We start from the raw sequence: 23462 nt of genomic DNA, 5'->3' as shown, positions 1-23462 counted from the left end.
AAAGTATTCAAGTGGAACAGACACCAACCTTCTCTGCACCAACACACACGTATCAGCAGGCTTCTGCAGGCCTGGGCTTCTAGGCTGAGAACAAACCCCTTGTACCTCCAAGACCAACCCTGCCAGCTCTGGAGCCCATGGCTGTGTCCTAGAGCTGGGAGCAGGGCAGCTTTACATGGCAGTGTTTGAGAAAGAAAGATGCTGTAAAACCACTTAGACCATTGTGTCTGTGGGCCCTGCAGTTCGTAAGTCTTCACAGTCACCAGCCTCTAAGTGGGTTCAAGGCCCATGGAACTAGTTTTCAGCTCTTAGCCCTGTTCCAAGTTGTAGAAGAGGCTGGGAGAATTATACCTCCATCTCTAGCTCCCCAACTCATACAAACATTAGCAACATTTTCAAGGCACTGAAGGGGATGCCTGGGAATACAGAGGTGACCCCAGTTACTCAGAACACAGGTGCATCAATTTTACCGCATGTTGCTTCACTGTGCCTCACAGATGCAGCATTTTTTTCAAACTGAAGGTGTGTGGCAATCCTGCCTCAAGCAAGTCTATCGACACCATTTTCCCAATGGTATTTGCTCACTTTATGTCTCTGTGTGACATTTTGGTAATTTTTGAATATTTCAAACTTTTTCAGTAGTATCATATTTGTTATACTGATCTCTGGTGATCTTTGATGTTACTACTATGACCCAAAAGTTCACATGATGGTGAGCATTTTTTTTTAGCAATTTAAGACATCATACTATTGCATAGTTAATAGACTACAGGATAGTATAAACATAACTTTCATATGTACTGCAAATTGAAAAATTACTGTAACTCACTTTATTGCAATATTTGCTTTAGTGCAGTGGTCTAGAACCCAACCTGCAATGTCTCTGAGACATGCCTGTAGTTCCTACATCACTGTTGAAGTTTTCCCTCTCAACTGTACCCAGGAGGGGAACAACAGATTCACCAAGTCTAAAATCTACTTCAGGGTATAAGCAGCAAGACAGGAAAGGTTCATTTAAGGGTTACTACAGTTTTTCACATCCAATTGCCCTTTGTTACCCAGACCTCAGTCAGAAGTACACCGGAGGGGACTTTCCCAGTGGTCTAGTGGCTAAGACTCTGTGCTTCCAATGTATGAGGCCCGGGCCAGGGAACTAGATCCCACATGCCACAGCTGAGTTCGCATGCTGCCACTAAGATCCTGCATGCCACAACGAAGACTGAAGATCCCAGTGCCACAACTAGGACATGGTACAGCCAAATAAATTTTTTAAAAAGCCCACTGGAGAGGCGAGTGTGAAGGAAAAGGGAAGCATGGGGGAGGGCAAGGCTCACAGGCAAATGGGTACTTGTGTTTGGGTACTTCATTGTTTCAAGAGCTGTTTTGCCATTCTTTCCAGAAAGAAACATGGTTACAAGTTGAGCTCTAAGGAAAGGCCCACATCTCAAGATCACTTAAATTTTTGTCAAAACTTCATACTTGGTAGTTTCTATGTTTCTGGGAATGTATCCATTTCCTCTAGCTTGGCCAATGTGTTGGCATATAATTGCTCATAACAGTCTCTCCAGTTCAGCTCAGTTCAGTTCAGTTGCTCAGTCGTGTCTGACTCTTTGCAACCCCATGAATCGCAGCACGCCAGGCCTCCCTGTCTATCACCAACTCCCGGAGTTCACTCAGACTCATGTGCATCTTATGATCATCTATATTTCTGTTGTGTCAGTTGTAACTTCTCTTTCACTTCTGATTTATTTATTGGAGTTCTTTTTTCTGGGTGAGTCTAGCTAAAGAGCTGTGTTTTATCTTTCCAAAAACCAGGTCTGAGCTCCTTTGATCTTCTCTATTGTCTTTTTAGACTCTACTTCATTTATTTCTGGTGATCTTTGTTATTTCTTTTCTTCTACTAACTCTGGAAGTAGCTTATGCTTTTTCTTGTTCCTTGAAGGCCTTATGCTAAGTGAAATAAGAGAAACAATGCACAGCACAGTGAATATAATTAATAACACTGTATTGTATTTTTGAAAATTGCTAGGAGAGTAGATCTTAAATGTTTTCATCACAAGAAAAATACTGTAATTATGTATAGTAATGGATGTTAAACAAACTCACTGGAGAGATCTTTTTGCAGCATATATATATATATATATATATCTCAAATCATTTTGCTGTACACCTAACATAGTACAGTTATATGTCAATCATGTCTCAATTTAAAAATTTTATTCAGAAATAATTAAATGAGAATTTCAATAACAGTCATTTCTCCTACCTGTGACAGGTAGGGGGAAATATTTTAGAAATTTTTTTAAGCTAGAAAACCATCAAGATACTTTTAAAAAAGTTTTTACATTTGGACATAATTCATTTAAATGTACAGGTCTTAATGGTACAAGTCAAACAGTTGTGATAAATGCATGCACACACCCATGTAATCCATACTTCTATTAACATACAGAGCATTTCTATTGCTCCAAAAAATTTGTGTTCCTTCCTAGTCAATATGCCTCTAAGCAAACACTAATCTGACTTCTATCACCTATGATTGGTTTTGCCTGTTCTAAGAACTTTATGTAAATGTGCTAAGACATGGTTTTACCTTTCGAATACTGCTGAAAAAATACAGATTGTTTCTAGAAAACATTTTTTCTATTTGTGGAATTGGTGGGGAAAAATATTTTTGAGGGAACCACTTTCTGAAGCCATAAATACCTACATTATTTTCTATTTTCATTGCTTTAAATAACCATACTTGTTGATCTGGGAACATGGAAAGCTGGTTGTGCCAACTATAAACAAGTGTTATCTAGGTTCTAAATGCCCAAGTCAACATTTTCCCCAAATTGCTACGTCTCTTTGTCTGATTACCTCTCTGGGCAGGACCATACCAAGAGGAAGTTGATTTTTATCCCCTCCCCTTATTGTTCTGAGAACAAGCCTATTCCACATGAGAGGGGTCCCTCAAAAAAAAAACCTATAGGGTAATGACTTAAGAAAATACATATGATACATATTTAAGACTTAAGCAAATACTATCCAGTGAGAGAGATAGCAATATATACATGGTTTTCCTGACAGTGGCAAGGGTTTCTGGTACAGATCTTACAGACACCCTTCAGCAATGCTTGAAAGTCCTATTCTTTCAAGCTACATATCAGATCCTGTTAACAGCTGAGCAACTTCAGTCAAGTTACTTAACCTCTCTGAGCCTCAGTTTCCTCAGCTACAAAATACAAATACTGATCACACCTTCCAGACACTGATTTCTGTGATGACCAAATGAAATATCATGTATCACAGTGCCCTGGCATGTGGTAAACACCCTATAAACATCAGCTTCCCCATCCCATCCCACTGCCCTTCTCTGCAAGTGAAGAATGAAGGGTGGGGAACCTCTTGCCGGGGGAGCAGGGGCAAGTCTGGCTCTTACATTTGTAAATAAAGCTTTATTGGAACACACACACACAGACTAGCTACAGGCTAGTCTAGACTGCATTGACCAGTCCACTCCACTCCAGACAGAAATGTCACAACTGTGTACTTAAAAATGCCTACCAGGGATTTAGCCTGCTAGCTTTCCTTCTGGAAAGTGAAGTCCCATTAACTTCATAAGAACTTTTGTCCTCCCTGCAGACCACTGACTGCTCTCCAGCCAGGAGGCAGAAGCACTTTCCTGAGTGACCTTCACTTTGCCAGCCCCACTCATCCCTGGACCGCCCCACACTCTGCATTTCTCCTCTGGCCACACTGCAGAGACCCATCCGGGCTGAGCTGCTAACTTTGGCCAGAAGTGCTGTTCCCCTCACCAAGGATCAGGGCCAGGTCCACCCAGACCTGCTTCAGTTCACTGCTCTTCCTGCCAGCACACAATATGGTTAAGGAGTACAAAGTACGTAGGTTTGAAGACAAAAGGCTAGTGGTGAGAAGAAATGCGATCATAATTTGAAGGTTTAAAAACATGATGCCAACAAATTAGGTATAGAAAAGACAACTAAAAGTTTGGGAGGTGAGGGAGTGTGGACTTTTAGAAGAATTATTAACCCTCATTGCTTCCCTTAAGTTGTCCTCAATCCACTTCAAGGAAACCAGTGGTGGGACTTCCCTGGTGGTCCAATATTTAAGACTCTGTGCTTCCAATGCAAGGGGCCCAGGTTCGATCCTTGGTTGGGGAACTAGGATCCTATATGCCACGTAGTGTAGCACTCTTACTTCCAAAAAGTTTAAAGAAACCAGTGGGAATAGTAGAGGATGCATCATGGATGCAGAGAAGGTGGAGCTCAAACCAACAAACACATAGTTTAGGAAAACGCCCTGGCCCTAAGAGGCAGATGAATATACATTTTTAAGCTAAGATTACACGTTGAGATATAAGTATATCATTTTTTAGGATTCTCTACCTGCTTCAACTGTTCTCAAGAACTGGTCCATATATTCAAAATCCTAGGAATTGTCTCTTGGGGACAGGTGGGGAGCTGTTTGTATAGCTTTGTAACACTGCAGAATTAATCTATGAGTCAATTTATCAATAAAAATATAATCTATATGCACATACACAATACGTTATCTTTCTCTTGACAAACAGATTGATACTATAGTATTGCAAAGCTGTAACTATGGTCTTATCATAACCTGCTCCTGTGATTTAAGGGATTTTGTTTATTTTGGATTTTTATTTTGTTTTTAGTCTTCAGTGGCATTAGACAGTAGCAATCTATTGGCATTTATATAACGTCTGTTATAAGAGAAAAGGACAGACTATATGATACAGGGACAATGGCCCAGAATCTGCAATATTAGAATAAACTTCAAAAGTAGGGAAATTAACTTTTGGTGATATAATTTTAAAATATGGATTAAAAGGTAAACGTTTATGCTTTGTTTTACAGAAATAGCAGAGGCTACCCAGTTAGTTTTCCTTTTTCCTACTTGAGGCAAGCCCAGGACGAAGCCTAGCACTGAACAAGCATGGATGGTAAAGAGGCTGGGCCCACAGAGGGTGGTGAAGCTCTTCTTCCAGGAAAGGAGAACACCAGCCCTGTAATGATTCCTCTCCCTTAGTGATCCTCACTTGGTTCTCCTGGAGTCAACAGACAGATGAGACTCAGCAATAATTCCAGAAATTTATTAAGAACTTTTATCTTGATTTGTATTTCTTACAGTATTATTACAACATTAAAGGGAAAACCATCTTCTATGGCAGAACCACTTTCAATCCTGGGGCCCTTTCTGTCTTTGATCACATGCATTGAGATAGACTTCAGACAATTATATTTAACTGTTCCTAGTGAATGTAATTTTGTGACTGATCTGTTCATTTTGAAAAAAAACTTTTCATACTTCCATGTATTAGCAAGCATTTATTAAAGTATGTGTTAGGTTTCAGGCACTATTCCATGTACTATGAATATAAAGATAGATAAAAACCAGATCCCAGCTGCTGAAAAGCTCTCAGGTTAGTGGAATATAACAGATAATTACAATGCACAGTATTGTAATAAATATAAAGGCTTCTGTATTTACCATCTTAAAAGCTTCACAATCTTCTAGCTGGATAATATACTTTAATTCACACAACTATTCCCTTTCCTGATGATTTTTTCATTATCACAAGCATTGCTGCAATTAACATGTTTAACATATTTTTTTTCTGTAACCATTTTCCATGAATAAATTTCTAGGAGTAAGATTACTGAGTCAAAGGGTATTAATTCAGATTTTTATAGCTCTTGATGCACCTTGCTAAATAGCATCAAACAAGGATCATAAAGATATACAAATCCACCAGTTCTTCTAATCACTGCCAAGTCTCACCACCAAATATTTTTTTTAGGATTTTCAAAAGGAGGTACCCAAATTGTCTTAATTTGATTAATTAGTAACAGGTTAAAACACTTTCTCATGGTTCAGATTTTTATTTCCACTTGTGGGATATGTGTTTATAGCATTTCTATCCTTTATCATTCTTATAATAGCTTCCTAATATATTTTCATATGTTACATATATAAAATTTTTTCAAATTTTTTCCTGTTTGTTGTCCTCTTTGTTTAGCTAAACTCACTTCAAATCATACCAAAATTTTAACTCTTTTTTTTTTATTATTATTAGTCACAATCATTTATTTTTTTCCCCTGGAATTTCTTCCCTGCTTTCAGTCTTAAGAACTGTGTCCTTCCACCATTGGCACAAATGTTCTACTCCACTGTCCATTCATTTTGCACTCCATTCAGCTTTCAATAAATATCTCCTATGTGTTTGTGCTTGGCACCAGGAATAAAACATGATGAATGACATACTAATTCAAATGATCCAAAACTGGGAAACTGGGCAAAAAGCGAGTTACTGCATGTCCTCCAACACTGGGAACCACACTGATTGATTCTCTAGGGACAAGTATCTTCGCTTGACACACTGTTAACTTTTTATGAGGAGAGTTTACAACTGTGTTAGTGCAGATGCTAACTGCTAGAAGACCAAGAACAAAGTGAATGAGTCTTGTCAGATAACCATGAAAATAACCTTTGACCAGCAGGCTCGTGTGCCACCTGAGTTGGCACTGAGGAACAGGTCGGCGGTCTGAAAAGACCCTGCTCTTTCTTTCCTATTTCCCCCATTTTATTCCCCCCTCTCCTGTCCCATCGTTTCTTCCCACTATAGGAAAGCTGGACTCCACAGCTGCCTTCATCCCAGCCTCCCAACTCTGCCAGCTACCTTAGAAATGTTACCTGCTCCTAACCCTTTCCAGGGACACTTCACGCCGGAAAGGGCCACCTGCAGGGTGGGGGGTCGCGAGTGGGCTTGGCTGCCTGGGGTTGTCTTGTATGCCGTGTTCCCTGGAAAAAACTCATTGATAGTGGTCAGGAGAAGGAAAGAGCCACCCCACGCAGATGACAGGGCTGTTCGAAATCTTTATGGATGCCGCCGTCAGCCGAGAGTCACTTCTGTCACAGAGGAGGGCTTGGGAAGAAATTCCCTTCCTCCACAACAAGAAAACTCAAACGCCTGGGTCCAAATGAAAAAGCGGTGTTGCTCACCATCATGGAAGGACTGAGCCAGGACCGAATTCCCCATCATGCCTCCCTCCCAGTCTACAGAGTAGTCGGGCAACAGGCTACAAAAGATGCAGACGGAATAACAACTGAAACAGATGTATGGCCTACTTACAATCTCAGACGGCATCGGCAGCAGCGCTCGGGGCTTTGCTGCGGAAAAGCTCCATACTGTGGGGTATGAAATGGTGAGTGTGGGCTGACTGTGTCTGAACTCTGGGCAGGAGTGTGGTGCTGTGCTCGGCGAGAACTACGAGTCTCTCTGATTCACTTGGCAGCAGAATTATTCTAAGCATCCTGTCCCGTACCCAGCCCGCCCGCCTGCCCGCCCCTCCCACTACACATTCACACTGGCTGGTTTTTTTTTCCTCTCTCTCTGAGCTTATTTCTGTCACAAATCGAGTGAAATACATCTTTTTCCAAATAATCCAGTCTCTGGCACTTGAGAGTGTGGAACCTTTATGACCCGGGGGTGAAAGAGCGAAAGAAGAGCCTACCTAATTAGGAAGAAGTTGTAACTAACATAGGAGAGGAGAGCTGGAGAACCACAAAGTCTGCAGTCACAGCAAATGGAGATTATTCAAGACAGCTGAAACACTCCACCCAGCCTCCAGGAGGGGACATGCATTGGGAACAAAGGGCATATGGTGTTTGCTTTCTTCAACATCCGTTCTCACCATTAAGAGCTGCACCAGCAAACACTCAGTACTTACACGGGGACAAACCTCACTTCAACAATAGACTTGAAAATGTAGCTCATATCAAATAAATGACTGTGCAAAGCACAGGCCTACCCTGATTTTTTACTACATATAAAGCAAATTTAATAAAGTCCAATAACTGGCAGAATGTCTATTTGCTTAGTGAAGCATGGATTATACTTGAAAGAAAGTCAATTTTTTGTTAATTCCAAGTTCATATGGTAACTTGAACACTGACATATTCAGGACAGGATTTTATTTTTATTTTTCCTCCAGGAGAGATCTCCAAGGGGCTAACTTAATAACTAGATAAGAATGATTTCTATTATTAATTACTAGTGACATATTTAAACAATTCTATCCTAAAGCAAACAGGTTTTTTAAAGAGACTTAAATCATTAATATCCCACATAAGTTAATGTTACCACCATCCCCCTTACTGCCCACACTATGACATCATCCAAAGGTAAACTTCAGAGCACTCCCTGCTGATCAGACTTATGATGAACTCCTGAATTAGTGAGAGCTGAACTGATGACACTTTTCACAGAGACGGAAAGCTAGGGTCAGCTTCAAAATGCTCGGGTACCACTCTTAGTCACAGGTGTCCACCTATTTCCCGCCGCCCCCCCCCCGCCCTCCGCCAGAGCCCATTCCCAGCTTCAGAGAGGCAGCCTTATTAATTGCAAGCCAATCACTGGTTCAGGGTGAGCAACAGGAAGTAAGCTCACCCAGTCAGGCTGCAGGAAAGGACTCCTCCTACATAACAGCTATGAACAAGGAAGCAGAGGCTCCATAGCACAAGCCTGTCATCCTACAATGGCTGAGACCAACGAAAACCATCCTTGGGTGACTACTGCAGATGCATTCACAGTGAGAGAGACGAGACGAACATGACATGTCTGTCACGTTAGAAGCTGATCAACTGCCTACGTGCAGATGGTGGAAATGATAGCACCTAAGCATTGTGATTGAACAGCAACAGTCCAATAGGCGGAGGTTCTCAATGAGCACAACAGTTTGTAAGTTGGCTAAAAGTAGACTAACATTATATAAGTTAAACACTCACAGAAAACATCCCCTTAATGTTCAAGAAAAGGGAGAAGTTACAAAGATGAGTGGTTGCCTAGGGCTGGGCATGGAAATGGAAGTGACTACAAAAGGGCACAAGGTTTCTTTGGTGGGGGGTGATAGACAAGTTCAAAAATTAGACTATGGTGATGTTAAACAATTCTGTAAATATACTAAAAACCACTGATATAGAACACTTCTAATGGGTGAATTTTACAGTATGTAAATTAGATCTCAATAGAGCCTGTTAAAAAAAAAGCTACATGGGAACAGATGCTCATTCAGAAGTCCCAGGATGAAGGGCCTTTAGCTTTACCTTCATCCACAGCTGACGGAAGCATGTCCCTGCTTAAAATCCTTCCTTCAGTGCGTCCCAATTCGTTGCAGAATCCAAGTGCCTTACAAAGGGATGCGACGTCCCCCGTCACCTGCAGCCTCACTTTCCACTTCCCACGTCACTTGCTGGCAAGGCTCACTTTCAGAAACTCATCCAACTGTCTCCCCACAGCCTCTGAGCACACTACACCCACTTTCTTGCTCACTCTAGCTCCAGCTATCCTCTTCACTAATCTCATCCTGCTTATCCTACACTGGCTCTCAGGTCCATCCCTTTGGGCTCCCTGAGCATACTATGTGCTTGCCATGGTGGGTTGAAAAAGTATGTTTTGGGGTCTGTCTCTTCAGGCTAGACTCTAGGACCGAAAAGAGCACTCCAGACATAACAGACACTCAGCAGACACCCACTGAACTGGTCTGCTCTTTCTCTTTGGGGGAGGACACCAGCTTCTCCTATAGGTCACTTGTGTCATTGACATTGGGGGTGGGCGAGTCAAGTGAGGTCCCGAGTGTCCTGGCTCTCATCCACACCCACTTGCCTAGAGTGATCTCAGGTCCAGCAAGAGACACACAGGCACCTCCAACACGCACACGCCATGTGAGAAACCCCTCATCTGCAACCACACTAAGCACGTCGGCTTCTCGGCTCAAATGCTCCCTGACGCAGAAGGTAATGGTGACAATGCACGTCATGTCTCTCACCATGTCTCAGCTTTCAGAAAAGGAAGAGTGGAATCCATTTTTCCCCCTGATTACGGAGTTGTCCTTGTTTTCTTTTAATCCTTACACAAGGTAAGGAGCTGGGGTACCAAAAGTCACAAATGCAACTAGAATGGGAAACACTTGATTTTAAAGCAAGACTGCACATTTTTAAAGGGACCCAATAAATGGCAGGAATGCTGGCAAGATCATTTCCACAATGTCTTATCTGCCGGCAGGATCTCAGGGGAAAAGATTAACAGCAAAACTTAAGAAAGTTAAAAAGCCAGTTCCTGGGAGTCTCAATGATCAAAACAAAACAAAGTCACTCTGTGAAAGGAATGACCCACAGAAACCCACCGTGGAGTGGATGCTTCATCACAAGAAAGACATGGCCCAGCCCTCCTGCTTGTCCCGGCTCTCCAAACGTCCCAGAAATGCAACTCAACCCAGGAGTAGAGGAAAAGCTGAAACAACACTTCAAAATATTCGCGATGGTAACTGTAAGTCCTACCTCATAATCATGACTCCTCTTTTCATATTTGGGCCCCAGCTTCCCTGGATGCACTCCACAAGCCCTCACAGACATTATCTAATGCTAAGCAGATCAGCAAACTAACCATTAAGTACTCTGCTTTTTCTCTATGCGCCCCTGATTTAAAGCAGTCTGCGCACAATCTTAAAGAAGTGGTCGATTCCTTGTGTGTTGGGGGGAATGCTAAGATTTCTCACACAGTTTAGATCAAACAGGAAGCTCTTAGGATGTCAGGAAGTTTGTCTTTAAACATCTCAATTTGATTCCAACAGTGAAGTTTTCAAAGCTGTCACTATCCCCCTTCTCCCCTCACAATAAAAAAAGGTGGCAGATTTTCATGAAGTCACTTAGTAGCTTTTTTCTCCCTAAATACCTGGCTGGCCTCCGCCCCAGTGTCTCTAATCCAATTAGTTGGTGTGGGATCTGGAAATCCATAGTATTCAAACTTCTCCAAGTGACTCAGGGAGCCAAGACAGCCCCCAAATAGAGGGCTGGGTGAAAAGGGCCAGTTACACTCTGGCTACTATAAGAAGCATCAACCTCAGCCTTTCCCCACCCACCTGGCCAAGACTCCCTGAGCCCGAACTTGCACTTTCACAAGATGGGAAAGGACAGATCACGAAGGCTGGGAGGCATGACAGAGTGTGAGAAACTCAGGCTACACCATCTCCTAGGTCATGTTTTGTTTTCCCCTTTGCAAGTGGAAGCAGCAGTAGCAGGAGGTCACCATCATACCTCAGAATCCATATCCCACAGTTTGTCAGGATCTTACTGATGAACAAGAGGGCCAAATCCTCCTCCCTCCCTCCCTCCCTCCCAGAAACTATGAGCAGTCAGATTAAATGTAAAGGGAGTCAAAAGACTAAACATCGCCTGTTTGTTCAATTAAAGCAATACATTTTTTCCACTCGTGCTGGCAGCATCAACACTCGCGGTACTGCGCATGTTTAAAAGCTACCAGCCACATTCAACTCCTACCCCAGCACACCAGCAGGACCGGCAAAGTTTCTGAGTATTAAAGAGCTCTACACGGACCCAATGCGTGCCAAGATAAATCATTCTTAGGATTCATGAGAACTACTAATTGCATCCATTTTTAAAAATCAATATACTTCAAGAAACTTTTTAAAATTCATATGGTTATTTCTCTTGTTCAAACAACTTCATAAGGCATTCACAGGAAGTCGTGGTTCCAAGCAAATGTGGCTATGTATTAACACACACACACACACACACACACACACACACACAAAATCTCTCAGTAGCCCAACACCCAGCTCAGCAAAGATTCCTAGCAGGTTTTTAGAACCCAGCAAATTAGGGTATCCTTCGTGCTACTTAAGATCTGTGTTGTTGTTTTAATGTAGGCAAAGCCACACTGACAATCCTGTACCCCTGTATCATAGTACAATTAAGAGTGAGACAGCACGGATTCAAGTGAAACCACCCACAGGTTCAAATTCAGCTCTGACTGACTATCTGCTCTCCCCTGGGCAAATTATTTAACCTCTCTGGTCCATGGAAAATGTTGTATAAGAATTCACCGTTTTTCCTACCCAGAATGTAATACCATGGGGCTTTTCTCATGGCTCAGTGGTAAAGAATCCACCTGCCAATGTAGGAGACATGGGTTCAATCACTGGATCAGGAAGATCTCCTAGAGAAAGGAAATGGCAACCCACTCCAGTATTCTTGCCTGGGAAATCTCATGGACAGAGGAGCCTGTGGGTTACAGTCCATGGGGTCAAGAGTCAGACATGACTTAGTGACTGGACAACAACAACAATACAGTACCATGAATGGTGTAGATAAGAGAGCTATGTACACAAGAGGCACTCAATTATTACACCCAGACTACATTTCCTTCAATGAATATTTCATTCCTTAACATGAGCAAACTTTTGCTTCTGTCAAGAAAGGTGCCTGTGGAAAAGATTTTTTGTTTCTTTTCTCTAATGGCAATGGCAAAAATAAATAAATAAATAAACCAGAAATCAATGAATATATAAAGTTCTCCTCAAATCGTGTACTTAAAATTTATATTATGACATTTATTCTTAACAAAGAAGCATTATTATAGAAAAAATTATGAAAAGTATTTAACACTTTTTTCCACTCGTGCTGGCAGCATCAAACACTCATGGTACTGCGCATGTTTAAAAGCTACCAGCCACATTCAACTTCTACCCCAGCACACCAGCAGGACCAGCCAAGTTTCTGAGTATTAAAGAGCTCTACACGGACCCAATGCATGCCAGGTGAAAAATGCACTCTATAAAACAGTAGGACAAAGAGATTCATCCCCTAGAAAAGATGACCTCAGAGGTTCGTCTCACTGCCCTGTAGGACACAACGTAATTTCGCATCTAACTTAGCAATCTTACTCAAGCTTTTTTCTCTTTCAGTCATTTATAAACACTTTGCTCTTTCACCATTCTCTTTGAGTCAGCCTTACCATCTTGCATATGCCCTCATTAATGAGTTAAATAAAGCTTTGATGCGTGCTCCCTTTATGTTTATATGAGAGTCCAGAAATCTGTCTGCTGGCATCAGCCCTGCCACTCCACCCACGTCATACTTCACTTAACCTCCTCCTTGACTTCTGGCTTCCTAGTTTTTATTTTTTAATAAATCATGGGTTTCTGTAACATTGAATGGTATGCAGGAAATGAAAGCAATTGGAAAACTATCACTATACACAGATACATATGTTGAATCAGGATGAATGATCAGATTCTAAGTGTGAAGCCCAGGATGTTCCCGCCTGAGGGAGTGGAGCCCCACCAAATCACGGTACCAGTGACATACAGTCATTGTGATCACAAATGCTGATTTCCAGAATGCCGAGGGTAGGCAACTACCAGGCAATATTGTCTTCACAGTATCAATGTTACATTGTAATACATGCAGTAATAAGACAGCAGAGGGAATTGGGATGTTGAAACTATTTAAACTACCAATCTTCATCTGATTTAAGCACTCATGACAAATGAGCAAATGATAGATTATTCAGTGTATTTATTAAATCCATTTCCCTGGGCAATTTCACTAGCCAACACTCTACCATAAACTGAGTTACCATAAGAATTAAACGATTTTTTTTTTTCACCAGAGGCTCATTTTAAGAATACCCATCCTTCCAGTTAGTTCTTACAAGGCAATCATTCGAAGAAGGGCTACTGGTGTTCAGACACCAAGGCTGACCTTTAAAAGAGCTACAGTCTTCACCAAGTCAGATAACCTCTCTGGTTTCAATTTTCCTGTTTGTAATATGAGGAATAATCACTATTTCAGATGGGGGTCTGGAGGTGAGGATTAGCTGAATTTATGTATATTCTCTACAATTATGAAGAGTAGTAACACTCCCAAGAATAAGACTTCTGCTCACAACAGCAAATTCACGTTACTTTTCCCTCTATGTCAGGTCCTGAAGTGGCTATTAAAAATGTTTATTATTTATCAAATAATAAACTCTCACTGTCCCTCAAAATGCAGGGAGAGAGGAGTAATTCCTGTGTTTAAAAAACAGAAGAATGAGAGCAGGAAGAAACCCACACACTACTTCCTCTCTGGGTTAGCCTTGACAGTGACAGCTGCAAGGGTCACTCTCATCAGCAACATCCCCATAGTGCTATGACCTTCCGAAGCTGAGGGGATCCAAGGTTGTTCATGGCTCAGGGCCTTTGCACTTGCTATTCTCTATTCAGATGGCCCTTAGTCACAGAGGAGCCTCCTCACCACTCAGGTGTGAGCTACGATGTCACCTTGCCCCTGAGGCCTTCTCTGATGACTCTGGATGAAACAGAAACAGCTCACACACTCCACCAGTCACTCGATCCTTTCCCCTTCCTGTATTTATATTAAGGCAGAGACCTTGTGAAGTGCATTCCCAAACTGGCACCTGGCACATGAAGGGCACTCAGTGGACAGACCTAGGTAACCTATGTGTTTGACAGTTTCAACACTCTGTCATATCTGCATCTGGTTCTGATGATGGCTTTGCCTCTTCAGACCGCATTTTGTGGCCTTCTGGCATGCCTTGTATTTTTTGGATTGAAAGCCAGACATTTTGTATAGGGTAGTAGCTACTGCAGAGAAGGCAATGGCACCCCACTCCAGCACGCTTGCCTGGAAAATCCCATGGGAGGAGCCTGGTAGGCTGCAGTCCGTGGGGTCGTGAAGAGTCGGACATGACTGAGCAACTTCACTTTCACTTTTCACTTTCATGCATTGGAGAAGGAAATGGCAACCCACTCCACTGCTCTTGCCTGGAGAATCCCAGGGATGGGGGAGCCTGGTGGGCTGCCTTCTATGGGGTCGCACAGAGTCGGACACGACTGAAGTGACTTAGCAGCAGCAGCAGTAGCTACTGAGATAAATGAGCCCTTACTGAGGGATTTACGCTAATTTAGTCAATAGTTGGGCTATGTTGCTGTGTATTGGTCCCAAGGACATTAGAAACTTAGAAATTCCTCTGGTGATCATTTTTGCCCCCTCACACCCTCGACTTTTGGGGCTCCCTTTCTACTGTTCCCCAGAGAGAACCTGTCTCGTAGCTCTTCCTGTTGAAATCCACTGCTGTTACTCCTGGAGGCTTCTTAGCATGCTCGGGGAGAATGGGTTCTCAAATATTCTGATCCTCAGTCTTTGGAATGCACAGGGGGCCTGTGTCTGAGGGTTGGGGGTTCACCTTCAAAGTGCTTCTGCCCCTCGCTCACCCGTTTCCTCAGCTGCAGGGGGTGTCTCCAGTATCTTCAGTCCACAGCCTTGAGGCCCTTTTCCACGCAAAGACTTTGCTTTAGGCGAGGTAGGGGCTGGGGCTGAGTGGAATTCCTGCCTCCAGCTGCAATGGTATTTCACTGGTGCCCTCAGACCACGTCCTTCCCCCCACAGAAGAAACCTTTTGCTCCTTAAGGGACAAGGATCTAAGCAGATTTCTTAGTGGTTCCTGAGGCAGTACCCCCAGACCACACGGTGAGTTTTCTCTGGATTTCCCCCAGGCTTTGCTGTGAGAGCGAGGGGGGGTTCCTGGCAGGGAAAGCCTAGGAAAGGGTAAGACTCCCTTCTACCCACCACTGCCCCTAGGAGCTTCCCACTGGTGTTAGCCTACACTCAGCCTCCAGCAAGCTGTCAAAACTTGAGCTTCATCTTTCTACCTGCTTCTGTGGCGCCTGGTGGCTTCTGTCTCGAGTAAGCAAAAGTCTTATGTCTCAGAAAGTGCCCTCCTCTCTCTCCAGATTCTGAAATGACTGTTTGCTCTGCAAACTTGTTCTCTGTTCATTTCTAGTCTGTCCAGATTTTTTCTTGTAAGTGTAGGAGGCACATTTTTGCAACTCTCTCTGTCTCTGAGCTGAAATCAGAAGTCTCTTTACTGATTTTTAAAGAATCAAAAGTAGGTATGACAAAATGGTAACATTTGATAAAACTAGGTGGTGGGTAGGTAGATGTTGTTTATATTCTCATGCCCTTCTATATTTTAATAGATCCGTAACATTTCAAGTTTAAGGTGTGGGTGGCCACAGTGGGAAACGGTACTATAATATAAATAGACTGAGATATGTATACATTTGGTTCTTGTTCAACAATACACAGAAGTCTCCTGAATTTTAAAAAATAACCATCATTTTTGGCAACACCTCAGAAACTGTTATGAAAAAATTTAAATCACCCCAATACCATTCAATTTTAGTGTCAAAGTAAAAGAGGAAACTAAAATAGAAAAATTAATGTCTTAAAAGAGAACAATTTATTTGTACATGGTTATAAATCAATGTACATGACAATATTACATGTTAATTGATTCACTGTCCTTTAAACTGATAGCCAACCATTACTATTCATATTCCTGGGAATGTGAAGTTACTAATGCATGTGCCTGTGGACCACAGGTCATTCAGCAAGTGCTGCGTCCCAGGCTGCAGTATATCAGGCAACACATGGGAACCTAATTAACACACACCGCAAACCTCGGCCCGCCACATCTCCCCTTACCTGCGTTACTAAATTATTATTACCTTTAATCGCATACAAATGAAAGCAGCAAAGGCTCGGTAAGATCCATCTCATGGAAAGAACTTTCTTTTTACTTAAATAATTCACTACCTTAGATAAATAGCAAGTAAATTATATGCTATGAAAAAAATGAACCATTAAAGATTTCAAAACTTCCAATTAATCTTAAGGATTGTATATTCTATTCAATTCAATTAGATGAATATTTAACACACTTCTTCTCTGTACTTACAACCATTCTAGTCACTCTGGGGAAAGAAATGGGCAGACATGAATAACCTACCAATCTCTGCCATCACGACAGACCCTGAGATGGGTTGCAGGGCTGAGAGGAGCCTGCATGACCACACAGTCTGAGGATGGCAAATGCCTGGCACAGACCAAGAAGGGCCCTCCAGTTAAGTTTCATCAGCAAAGAAGGTGACTTTTAATTATTTTGATGCTTTAGTATTCACTTGTATATGCCAATTAAAAGGAAATCTTTTTCAGTAGAATGCATCTTCATTCGGCTTTTTTTGTAATGAATGAAGACAGGCCTAAGCTTGGCTGTAATGAGCCTTAAATGGGATGGCTCCACCAGTGATGAATCTGCAGCTTTAATTATCATGCGTGGTTCTGTTAGATGCACTCCAGGTAGAACTGCAATCAGGGTGGCCAGTCAGACAGCAAAATAACACACTTTCCCCTGCCTGAGAACCATCACTTGTCGGCTGTGCTGTGTCGTTACCACAGCTGTTTACCTTCCTGCACTGCAACAGGCTCGAAATTAGACTGCACCTCGAGCTCAAGGGCTGGGGACGATGTTTAGCTGAAAGCTGGCAGCATCCTAGTCTTAATGGTCACCTTAAAATACCTGTTAATGGAATCCATTTGAATTTAAGTTTTAAAATAAAAGGGTAAGTTAAATTGAATAAAAAAAATATCACAGGCTATAAGAGAATAAAGGCATATAGATTTTTAACCACCACTGACAGGAGAAGCTCGCGTTATAATTGCATGGATTATATGTACCAAAGAGAGCATCTGTCATGTGACATTTTGAACCAAATAACACAGCACTCTCTGGAAAAAAAAATATCAATAAGCACAAAGAAGCGATTTCTCAACAGTTGAAAGAAACCACACAAACCTGACATGCTCCATATTCAAATACTTTTCAAAGTTCATATTATGTGTCATCAGAGTCTAATGTCATAATTACTCATTTGACACAGAATAGCTGAAGCTACTTTCATATGGCACATGTACTTTTTTTGTAGTCAGGTTGACAATTATTCCAGTTTCAAGGTTTGGGGAGAGAAAAGTTGTGCACACACTCATGATTTTGCTGCCAAGAGGAACAGTTAAAGACTGAACACAAGGCAAGCTGTGAGCAGATAAAGCATGACCAGCAATAAACCTGATTCCTTTTCTATTTGTGCCCATGAAGGCTTCAGTATTACAGTGTGACTACAGGTCTAGCGGTTATGACTTGATAATAATTACCATGTTAAACAGTCATAATGTATCTTCTACCTACAACCTGCCAACCTATTGATTTCGATACCATTTCTTTACTATGAATCTATGTGGTCAGAAAATGAATCCCAAGTGACCAAACGTAGGCTGGCATCACACTGCAGACAATGAGGTGTTGTCCAAACACACATGGCTTTGCTAAGACCACATTCATGTTTTATCATCAATGCCAATTATAGTTTATTACAGCCATGACTAAGATGCACATCTGTAGTAAGTCTTTTAAAGATAATTTGAATTTTTTTTCTTCCACAATATGCAAAAACCAGTCCTTTTTCATTGTAACCTGGCCTCCCACTGTACTGATACTAGTTATCTCAGATCTTGACCATGGCCTTGTTTTACAGCCAGGAAAATTACAGCCCTGAGAGCTTCAGGGCCGCCACCAAGGAGCTGTCCTGCCTCATTCAAAGAAAGACTGGGTGTAAGAGGAGGCGGTGCCAGAGTGTCCCCACGCTGCCTGGGAATGCAGTGGCGCCGCAGGCTCCTCACTCTGGGCCTCGATCTGGGACCACCTGCCTCAAGAAAGCCAGGGCAGGGCGTGTTTTGGCTCATACAATCTCGCGGCTCCAAACGCAGGCCAGCCTGCTTTGTTTTCCACCCGGACACCCAGACACAGGATATCATCTCTGTGTCACTTTTCTTGAGAAAAACCTGGTGGTCCCAGAGGAAGGATGACAACAAATGAAACTCTCCTTCCTCCGTGACGAGCAAAACAGGCAGCCAAGGGCTAACAGGGCCCAACGCCACGTACTTCATTCCCCAAATAGCTGAATACATCCATGTGTGGCTTTCGCGTTACTGCGTACAGTGAACACACATTAAAGACACATTCACTTTTCCACCTTTCCTCTCCCTGAACCTCCCTCAAGAACTTCTTGTCTCATCTTCCACAGGGGCAGAAAGATGCGGAAGTTTACCCCTGAGCCTGGGAGTCAGGGGGTGGGGGATACATTATTTCAAATCCCCTTGGGAGTTAAGAAATCAAAGTGAAACCAAATGTCTCCTGGGCAGCCCATGAGGTGTCCTGTCCACACAGAGCTTCAGGACAGACCTTGTGTCTCCAGCCTCCTTCCCAGATCCTAGGTGGCTTTCAAGCTGAGGTCACACTGCCCACCCTCACCCACCGCCAGCTCCTGCTAATCACTGCCCCAGAGCAGGGGCAGTGCCAACACCTGGCCATTGCTGCCTGTTTCTGCTCTTCTCTTGGGCAGTCTGGGCTCAGAAGCTCCCTGCCAGGCTGACTGGGATGAAGGGCGTCTCAGCCTATGGCACTCCCTGCACCCCTTCCCCACCCTTCCAAATTCCAGGGCTGTTACTTTCGCCCCCACCAAGAAAACCTGAAGCCCTACCTCCATCTCAGCACCAACTGGAAAACTTTCATCTCTGTATCTTCCCAATCTCTCAGCATGGCTAAATACTTGTATTAATAGCTAACATTTGCTGACTGATGAATAAGTATCAAACACTTCTCAGTTGCCCTACATGTGTACTCTCGTGCATTCTTCCAAGGACACCAACTAAAAGATACACCCTTGTCATCCTTCCCATTTTTCATAAGAAGAAAGAAATGGACACCTGGGCAGAAGGATCAAATGGCCTCCCCAAGGTCTCAGGGCTAATAAATACAGATTCCAGCTTCTAGACCACCAGGCATGACTGCTCCAGGTCAAAGTGCACTGAGTCCCAGGCACAGACCTCAGTAAGGATGTGCTGAACGTGGCTGACTTGACCAGGCTTACAGGTCACAGCAGAAAAGGCTGAAATGACCAAGTAAAAACACAAGGTCATGGCAAACTCTCTTCCCACACACAGTGTGTGTACTATGGGGAAGGGGGAAGATGGCTTCTCAATATGACCCACACTATAGACACTTTCATGCAGATTTGTCTACCTGCACCATGAAAAAGAAATCTTAGATGAAAATTTGATTTTTAAAAGGTCATAATCAAGTAAACGTTGAATGGATGAGTTGAAAATCAAAAAAGGAGAAGTTTAGTTACCACACAACTTGTTCACATATGAAAACTTTTATTCTAAAAATTACCATTTTTATTTTAAACGACTACCATTTCATGTCCTTCAATAAACTTTGGAAGATGGCATTCATTCCGTAAGGTCTTCTTGAATAAAGATTTTATGCAACGCATCAAATTTACTTTGTGCTATAAACTTGGAATGTTCTGCTTCCTGGTTTTGGAGACACCAACTTTTTTTTTTTTCACATCAAAATTTATCAGCCTGAAGAATTTGTACATCTGGTGGGCGTGTAAAACTAATTTTTTAAAAAAATTCTAACTCTTACAATGTGATTTAAGAGCTCCAATACTACTGATTAGATTTTTTTAAAATACTAGAGATATTCTGTATGTAAATGCATGAACATTAGAGAATAGTGTTATATTGAGCGGTTAAGAAAAGTAGCAGTTTTCCTTTATATGCCCAAACTTGGACTCATTCCGGAGAGGGGTAGAAAAGCCCCTGCTAAAAATTCCCCTTATATCCAGTGCTCATCATTATTAATAACAATAGTAACAATGTGCAGTTCACACCCCATGCTGGGAGCCACCTGGGGAGAGAGTCTGGGCCTAAGTGACCAGTGTCTCTCCTGGCCTGAGGCACCTTCTCCTATCTTTCAGAACATTCACTTTCCTGAATCTTCTCCTCCCCTTCTGACCACTACCTGTCAGTCTCAATACTGGTTTTACTTTCAATACTATAGTTGGGGGAAGGGGCAAAACTCCTTTCTTCTTAGACCCCACTCTCTGCCCTGATGATCTCTGCCAGTCTGGGCTTTGAAAGGCCCCTAAATTCCTGTCTCTAGCCTTGAAATCCAGACCCACATCTTCAATCTGCTTCCCAGGACTCAGTACCAAAACCTTGCCATCCCCCCTCCCTCCTCTGTCTTTCTCACCACACACAACCAGCCTTATGCGCAAATCCTGATGGCTCTACCTCCAGAAGCATCCAGAATCTGACCACTTCTTCTCTGCTCTCCCCGGGACTCCTGCATGGGCCTCCAAACCGCCCTGCTTCCACCTTTTGTCCCCTGCAGTTTGTCCAGAACACTGCAGCCGGAAGGAACCAGTTAGAGCACCCTCGGTCACACCACTTCACTGCTTGCATGATTACTTCCCATCTCACTCAGCGTCCCCAGGCTTAGAGAAGCCCGACCAGATCTGCAGCCCTGTGACCTCTAAGCCCATTCCTTGCTGCTCCCCTCTGGCTCTCTCCCCTCAAGCATAGTTGTCTCTGTTGCTCTTCCAACACACCACAGACTTTCCTTCCTCAGGGCCTTTGCACGTGCTATTTATTGCCTCTGACCGAAAGGTTCTCTCCACAGATCCCCACAGGGCTCCCCTCCTCACTTCTTGAAGTCTTGACTTAAAGGTTACCTTTTCAGTGAGGCTTGTGCTGGTCTCCTTATCACAAACTACAATCCCATGCTCAACATCCCATACCCCGCCCCCTCCTCTGCTTTTCTTCCCTCCAACATATTATGTAACTTGTTCATTATGTTCATAGCTTATTGTCCATCTATCCCACTAGGATGTAAGTTACACGAGAGCAAGGATTTTTGTCTGATTTGTTCAGTGTCTTTGCTAGTAACTATAACACAGCAAGCATGCAATAAACATTTGATGAATGAATGAAACTCAGACAGCTTAAATAACTTGCCCAAGGTGGGAAAGCTCAGCTCTCACTCCAAAACTAGTGCTGAGTCACAATTTGTGATGAAATAAAGATGCTTTATCACTACACACTCAGATAACTACAGACCTGATAAAAATTTGAACCAAGTTACATAGCAAGGGTTACATACCATTAACCCAGCTCATTTGTTACTTTCATTATTTGCTGCTTCCTGATATTCTTTGGGAAGACAAGAGGGATGTAAAAACAATTCGGAAAAAGTAACATACATCTGGGAGCTACTCCCATCACAAGAGGTCGAAGGATTGAATGCACCTCAATCTCTGAGGTAAAGTAAACAAATCAGATGAAAATACATAATTTTCCATTTTAAATCAACTTTCAAACATCTTAGAAATAAAGAAGCCAAAACCTCCACTAGTAACATTTAGCATTTTCCCCCTACACACACGATTTGGTGTTTGTGTAACATGCTGCATATACAATTATGTAGCCTGCTTTTGTTCTCTCATAGCATATACGTAGTTTCTATATTACTGCATAGATCCTTGTGTGTGCATGCTCACTCAGTCATGTCCAACCTCTTTTGTGATTCCACGGACTGTAGCCTGCCAGGCTCCTCTGCTCATAGGATTTTCCAGGCAAGAATACAAGAGTGGGTTGCCATTCCCTTCTCCGGGCGCTCTTCCTAAACCAGGGATCAAACCCACATCTCATGTGTCAACTGCATTGGCAGAATTCTTTACCACTGAGCTACCTGAGAAGCCATAGATCCTTACAGCCCCCAAATTTAAGGCTATGTGGTATCCTGTCAGCAGGCAATGCAATTCTAAGCTAGTATGGACAGAGGAGCCTGGTAGGCTACAGTCCATGGGGTCGCAAAGAGTTGGACACAACTGAGCGACTTCACTTTCACTTTCAAAAAGAAAAGCAAAGAACATAAACATCAATTCGAATTAGAAGCCCAAGACCGCTGCTCAGCAGGCCATCTTCAAATTGACTGCTAGCTCCACCACTGGATTTGACACAAGTGTGTCTCCCAGAGCCAGGAGCCTCAGTTCCTTTGGCAATCCTTGGGCCATATCACTTCCCGTAAGACCAGGAGCTTAGGACCGCCACCATCCAAAGAGCAAGAACTAAGTTCCCAGCAGTGCCAATAACCACAAACATCGGGCAACAAGCAACAAAGACAGTCACTCATTCAACAAATATGGAAAAGCACCACTGTGTGCCAGGCACGGAGACACAATGCTACACAGAGGCCACAGACCCTCAGTCCAGCAGGGATGATGGACATTCATCAAAGAACCACAAGAACAGATTTCAAATCTTAAGAGTGACAAGTGTTAGGAGAGAAAAATCGCACCACAAAGACTCACAGAAAATGGAGAGACAAAGCTGGAAAGAAAGATGGGAGCTGCAGCCCATGGGTGGACCACGTTCAAGAGCTTAATCTCTAGCCTAAAACCAAGGAAAAGCCAAGGAAGGGTATTTCTAGTATGTGCCGTATCTGGGGAAGAGGGTGTGATCAGATTTGTCTTTCAAGACCGTCAGTAGAACCTCAAGGTGAGGCAAAAGAAGGACAGCCATCCAAGCAGCCTTGGGAGGCGTCTGCTCCAGCAGACGTGGCCCAGGCAGCAAACAAGACCCAGGCCCTTTCGTCAGCACTGTCTCTGAAGCCCCGACCCCCTCTGGTCCACCTCACTGCTGTCTTCCTCCACTCTTCTTCCTTTCCGGTCTGCTTCTCTCATCGGTCTCCAGACAACCACAGAGACATCAAACAGTGATGCCTCCCGGTGTCTGCACAGTGGGCCGGGCTCCACTACATTCCAGCCATGACCTTAACAACACAGCGCAGATAAGAGAATCTGACCTTGGGAGAGAGAACTGCCATA

The 23462-nt window shown here is 43.0% G+C and overlaps 1 protein-coding gene across 1 annotated transcript in view; it reads right to left on the bottom strand.

Annotated features, from left to right (window-relative positions):
- The window catches only part of SH3KBP1 (SH3 domain containing kinase binding protein 1), a 237624-nt gene that overhangs the window by 152701 nt on the left and 61461 nt on the right, over positions 1-23462 (bottom strand).

The sequence above is a fragment of the Capra hircus genome, assembly GCF_001704415.2.
Source record: "Capra hircus breed San Clemente chromosome X unlocalized genomic scaffold, ASM170441v1, whole genome shotgun sequence".
Classification (NCBI taxonomy): domain Eukaryota; kingdom Metazoa; phylum Chordata; class Mammalia; order Artiodactyla; family Bovidae; genus Capra; species Capra hircus.
The sequence above is the reverse complement of the archived record's forward strand: the minus strand, read 5'-3'. Positions and strand labels throughout refer to the sequence as shown.